Consider the following 6,065-nt stretch of genomic DNA (forward strand, 5'->3'; position numbering starts at 1 on the left):
TTAACTTACGCTGACTCTTGTCTACATTCAGATTAGGAGGCGAGGGGACGGGACATCATTTAAGCTTACGGATTAGAGAAGGCAGGAAAAATGAGTAACATTACACCAGTGCAGCCCACCTACACAAGCACAATAGTCAATAAGCAGAGATTCAAGGACTTCAGGCTGAAAGGCAATCTTTTAACAACCTGTCCGGTAACTCACTAAAGGCTCTGTTTTCCTCGCCTAAGTCAACAGAAAAATGTGTTCTGCTCTAAAGTCACCTGCTTGCTAGTCCGAGACCCATGGGAATGTGCCTAAGTCTGTTACAGCACAACCACGGAAGCCTGAGAGATGTTCAAGACAGTATTTCTGACGGAAATGAACCATTTCGGACACGTATGTTACAGACACTTTAAAGGGGGGGCAGGGACGGGTTGTTTTTCACTCTGGCCAAAAAAAGAGACAGCTTTCAAGGCCTTTTTGTGGAAGTGGACAATTAGGTAACTGCCTGCTCTACCACAAAACCAGAAACCTTGTTTTACTATCAGCAAACTCCAAAGATAACGGTACCTTTAAGCCCACCACTGTACATCAAGGTGCTCTCGACTGGAGACTCTGCCGTGACGGCGTGGTGACGCAATACAGGGAAAACACCTCCCGACACAGTGACGCTCCAAAGCTGCTCCCGAAACGGCATTGTGCAGCACCTGGCAACAGAAAAGCTTTGTTTCTCCCCTGAAAAAGCACCTGCCCTTCCTGGCAGAACAACTGCTTTAACCACTCCTGACGTTCCAGGCTCGTACAGGCAGAGGACACTTCCCTCTGCTTCTTCCAAGCCAACCAGCAGCCCCGTTCCCTTCCGCCAGGAAAACTCCTTTACCACACGGGCGGTGGGAGGCTGCTCACGGACTCCACTGAAACGGTGTGCAGAGAGCCGCTCCCCCGGCACAGCGCTCACTGCCTCCAGCTGAGGGCCACACGCCAGCCAGGCCAGCCCATCTCTCCCTGGAAGAGGAGAGAAGGCTGCCTAAAGCAAACTCCCAAGGGAGCACTGAAAACAACTGGAGAATCACAGGCGCTGCCCCTTCCCTTCAAGAGAAGACCCTAACAGAGGAAGACAGGCTTACCGAATTCTGCTCCAGGACTGAAAATCCCCCAACTGAAACCCTCAAGCAACACAGCTTGAAACCAACCACCTTATGAGTTTGCATTTCTACCTGACGTTCCTGCACTGCAGAATTCGGACTGCTTGGGGTAAAGATTACAGTCTAGCGATCTAGAGTCCTTATACCATATTCAGCTTGAGTTTGCCAGAAAGCATCCTAATACCTACGGGAATACAAGTCCTAAAGCATACTGCTAAGCCCATCCTTTCCTAAAACTAAGCCAACTCCGTTCTAGTTTACTCATTTGGCTTGACACACACCGCCTTTGGGCAGGGATTTGGACTTCAGCAAGGAATTACCTTCCAATGGGCACTGCGGGAGTGAATTTAAACTTCTACACGTGCTGATTACACAGAGAATTTAACACATTTCCTTTCACTGAACTACTTGCAACCCGAAGGAAGTATGAGCTCAGTTACTGCACTTACAGGCAGGTAGAGAGACTCTACGTGTTCTTAACAGAAGCCCCGACACCCGCATAGGCGCCCAGCTCTACATTCACATCACCTAGAAAGTCAGCCACCTCACCTGCTTAGCCACTCTCAGCAGCTCTCACTGGACACTCACCCGCATCCCAGGAAATGCTTTGCAAATCTGGCGGCAGCGCTCAACAGGGCTGTCCTCTTCCTTCTGTTTGCACTCAGGCTAGAAAGGAAAAAAAAACAGCGGGGTTTGGCTCTCTAACATTGTAGCAGAACTAGTTCTGCATGCCATGTTATGATGATACAGGTGAAAACGGACCAGAACAGCACTGTGACTTTTTTGAAGACTGCCTTTCATTTCGTTAGCAATCGAGGAGGGCTCACTGACTCGGCATGTTGTTTTAATAGCTCAAGATTGGTGCAGGCTCCTGTCATTGCAAAGTGGAACGATACTAATGCTTTAGGAGTAGAATTTTTCAGATTTTTTTCATAGTTCGGCCTTTTTCATCTCTCAAAACCTCATGCACCTGAGCAGCACCAACCTGACACAGCTGATTCTGTGACCCTGTGCTTCAGGGAACCTCCAGGCAATAACAACTTTAGAGCAAGACCCAACGTCAAGGAAAATGCTCACCTCTGGAAAACTTCCCACGCAGCACAGAATCTAGGCTTCTCTCATCTTCCCCAAATGCCTCAACAGTCACCTCTGGAAACTGCAGCAGGCTGCTCGTTACCTGAGCCGTTAGGGCTCGCATTCTGCACTGGAAATCAAGGCAAAAATGCAAAAAGAGACTCCTGTCAGCCATCAACATTTTGGAGATTGACACAAGTTTCATCCGTTTGCCGTGAATAATCTCCTATCCCTCTCCTGTAGCTCTTTTCCTGAACAAAATGGCACTAAGGACAGGTTTGGATCTCACAGCAGAGCAAAAGGAGAATCCTTTGCGTTTCCGGTGCCTACGAGGTCACCAACAAAAAGGGATGCAGAGGTATTGACACGATAAATAACAGGGAAAAAGCACCAAGACTCTGAGTTTGGGTCTACTCATGCATGTTAGGAAGATGCGATCTGAGAAAAAGCAGATTTTCAAAAGCTGCTCAGTAGCAGCTAGAAGTTTCCATTTGTCCTTTCCCTTGCTTTTCTACTTGATTCCTTATTGTCCATTGCCTTCTAGTCGATTTCACGCATCGTTTAGGTCTTGTTCACTTCTGGCGTGTTTCTTTTGAACATGGAGGAATACTAAGTTCTTAACTACCTTCACTCTCAAGCTCCTCCACAAAACGTGCCGTTGATATTTTCACCTTACAAGCAATACAGGCTTTCAGAGCTCATCAGTTATACGCTAGTTTTCCATATACTGACGACGTAACCAGAACACTGCACTTGAAAACAATGAGGTTTTTCTATACTTAAAGCCTCGTATTCCCTATTCCAGTGCTTTCCATCCGATCGCCTGTCCTTACCACACCTCTGCAGGATTTCACACACGTTTCTAGGCCCTTCAGGCAGTGCCCACACTTCTGGAGGTGCTCCACAAAGAGTTCACGTTTCAGTACATCACCTGAGATTTTCCTGTAGGAAACTGAAGAGCTGAAGCGATTTGCAAGATTAAATAGGCGCATTAGGAGGAGATGCTCCCTACACATGGAAATGCACACTCCTTCCATTAACTGTGTTTGGCAAGGTCTGCAATGCTTCCTGAAAAAGCCTCCGGAAGACAAGGCAGATTTCATCCCCTTGTTCCAATGGCGCTGCTTTCTTCACGGACTCTCAAAAGGAAGATAGGAACCGTAGCTCACTCGGCCTGGGTGTTACACCCGCTGACCAAGGCGGGCATCGGACAGAGCCCTTACCCCGTGCCACAGAGCAGTACAGCCAGCCACCTACACGTGCACACACAGCACGTGGCGTTACCTGTGCCGTACGTGTTCTCCTGCAAACAAAGGGTTATGAGTGCTCCTTCCACTCTGCACTGAGAACCTGTTCTCCTTACAGCACAGGGGGTCACAGCTAGCTCTGAAGCCCACACTCTGGCAGCAGCACCAAGTTATTAAAGGGAAGCGTCTACAGCTAAAGACAATTTATACAAATGGTACTTCTGTGGAGAAAGATTAAGCTCTAAGGGCTGGGCAAGACCCAAATAACAGATATAGCTCAAGGCCAGCGTTGGAATATCAAATCACTCAGGCAAAACATCTCCCATCACTGCAGAGCACAGCAAACTACAAAAACCAACGCCAATCTTTAACAGGTACTTCAGAACCAACATGGTGCAGGTGGGATAAACTAATACTGAGAACAGATAGATCAATGCTGTGACCAGCAACTGTTATTATCTCGACCCTTTGTGCCCCACGTTGGGCACCAACAAGGACTGCCGTGGTTTAGCCCCGGTCGGCAACTAAACACCGTGCAGCTGCTTGCTCACTCCCCTCACCCCCGTGGGATGGGGGAGAGAACCGGAAGGGCCAAAGTAAGAAAACTCGTGGGCTGAGATAAGAACACTTTCAAAATTAAAAGAAAACACTACTAGGAGTAGAAGTAGCAGCAGTAATACTAATGCTAATGAAAAGGAAAATAACAAGAGACAGAGAGAGAGTGAAACCCTGGATTAGGAAAAAAAACTAAACAAGTGCTGCAATAGCTCAACACCCGCCAACAGGTGCTGCCGGTCCCTGAGCTGCAATCGCTGCTTCCCCAGCCAGTCCCCCCCAGTTAATATACTGGGCATGACGTCACATGAGGTGACCCTTTGGTCAGTTTGGATCAGCTCCCCTGGCTGAGCCCCCTCCCCTCCCGCCTTCTTGGGCACCTGGCAGAGCACAAGAGGCTGGGCAGGTCCTTGACTCGTACAAGCCCTACCCAGCAACAACTGAAACATCAGTGCTTTATCAATATTATTCTCATCCGGAATCCAATACACAGCACTTTACCAGCTACAGTGAAGAAAAGTCACCCTGTCCCACCTAAAACCATGGCAACGTGGCAACACCACAAGCTATAATGTCACCTCAGCGTGGTGGAGAGGCATATCTGTCAGAAGGCTGGAAAACATGACCCTTCAAACAAGGCCAGCGGAGCTGATGCAGAGCTGGGCTGTATGAATACAGAAATGACAGCAGGAATCCTGTAGCCAGGATGGCGTTTCACTGCCTCTCATTTCAGTCACTACGCCTGATTCTCTGGCCTCCGTAAATCTTAGGAAGACAGAATACAGAAGAAAAACCTGGAGTACAGGTACCATCTCAGGGCAGAAAAGATGGCCTAGAAAGAGAACCAGCAGCATTTGGTAAGGTGCTAAACTGCTCACTGAGTTTCAGGTTCGGGAAGGATTAACTAGTCCTTCACCACCCCTGCACAAAAGGCAATACGCTTTAGTATCTTGTTCTTTTGCTCTCGCCTGAAAGGGAGATTGTCTCTAGGAAACTAGTAGGAATCACTTGTGAGAGAAACTGCTTGCTTGCACCCCAGCTTTGGGGTGGAAGAACACCAGCCGCATCACCACCACCCCTCCCCCAAATGCAAGAAAGAGTCAAACACTGACAATCAGACTCTTCTGGGGTGGGAACAAATTCTAGAGCTCACACTACAGTGCCTATCTGTTAACAAGGAATCTCTCCGTGTACAGGAAACAGGACCTGCAACTCGGGCCTCAGAAAAATCAACCCCAAGCACAAAATCGAGAGAACCATTTAGAGGTTACCGTGGTTGCAGTTTGAAGCCCAGGCCCCAAGAGGCCTAGCCTTGCCAGTCTGCTTGGGCACCGATCCATCCAAACCTACCCCGTGACAACAAAAACTAAGAGCAGCTGTCGTGGTTTAGCCGGCAGCTCAGCCCCACACATGGCCCCCCCTCCCAGCCCCCCCCGCCGCGCGGCAGAGCGCTTGAAGCTGTGAAGGCAGCCGCCCCCCGCGGTGAGGAGAATTAACCCCTTCTCAGGCAAACCAGCACAGCAGCTTTTGGCAAACACCAACCTGATGCGGCAGGAGCGGCAGCAGCAGCAGCAGGAGCCGCCGCCGCGGCGCGGAGCGGCCCCGATGGTCCCGCCGGGCCGGGCCGGGCCGGGCCGGGCCCCTCCGCGGCGCTCCTGTGGCTGCTGGGTGCGGAGCGGCCCCGATGGTCCCGCCGGGCCGGGCCGGGCCGGGCCCCTCCGCGGCGCTCCTGCGGCTGCTGGGTGCGGAGCGGCCCCGATGGTCCCGCCGGGCCGGGCCGGGCCGGGCCGGGCCCCTCCGCGGCGCTCCTGCGGCTGCTGAGCGGGGATCGGCCCCGATGGTCCCGCCGGGCCGGGCCGGGCCGGGCCCCTCCGCGGCGCTCCTGCGGCTGCTGGGTGCGGAGCGGCCCCGATGGTCCCGCCGGGCCGGGCCGGGCCGGGCCCCTCCGCGGCGCTCCTGCGGCTGCTGGGCGTGGAGCGGCCCCGATGGTCCCGCCGGGCCGGGCCGGGCCGGGCCCCTCCGCGGCGCTCCTGCGGCTGCTGGGTGCGGAGCGGCCCCGATG

General features: G+C 52.1%; 1 long non-coding RNA gene across 1 annotated transcript; it reads right to left on the reverse strand.

Moving 5' to 3' along the window:
* Nucleotides 1-737: 737 nt before the first annotated feature.
* Nucleotides 738-2,468, reverse strand: LOC135310333 (uncharacterized). The gene is made up of 3 exons (XR_010370429.1): nt 2,205-2,468; nt 1,716-1,793; nt 738-987 (listed from the first exon to the last, which is right to left on the reverse strand). It is a non-coding gene; the product is annotated as an uncharacterized LOC135310333 (long non-coding RNA).
* Between the last annotated feature and the right edge of the window lie 3,597 nt (nt 2,469-6,065).

This window comes from Phalacrocorax carbo, chromosome 33 (assembly GCF_963921805.1).
Source record: "Phalacrocorax carbo chromosome 33, bPhaCar2.1, whole genome shotgun sequence".
NCBI lineage: Eukaryota > Metazoa > Chordata > Aves > Suliformes > Phalacrocoracidae > Phalacrocorax > Phalacrocorax carbo.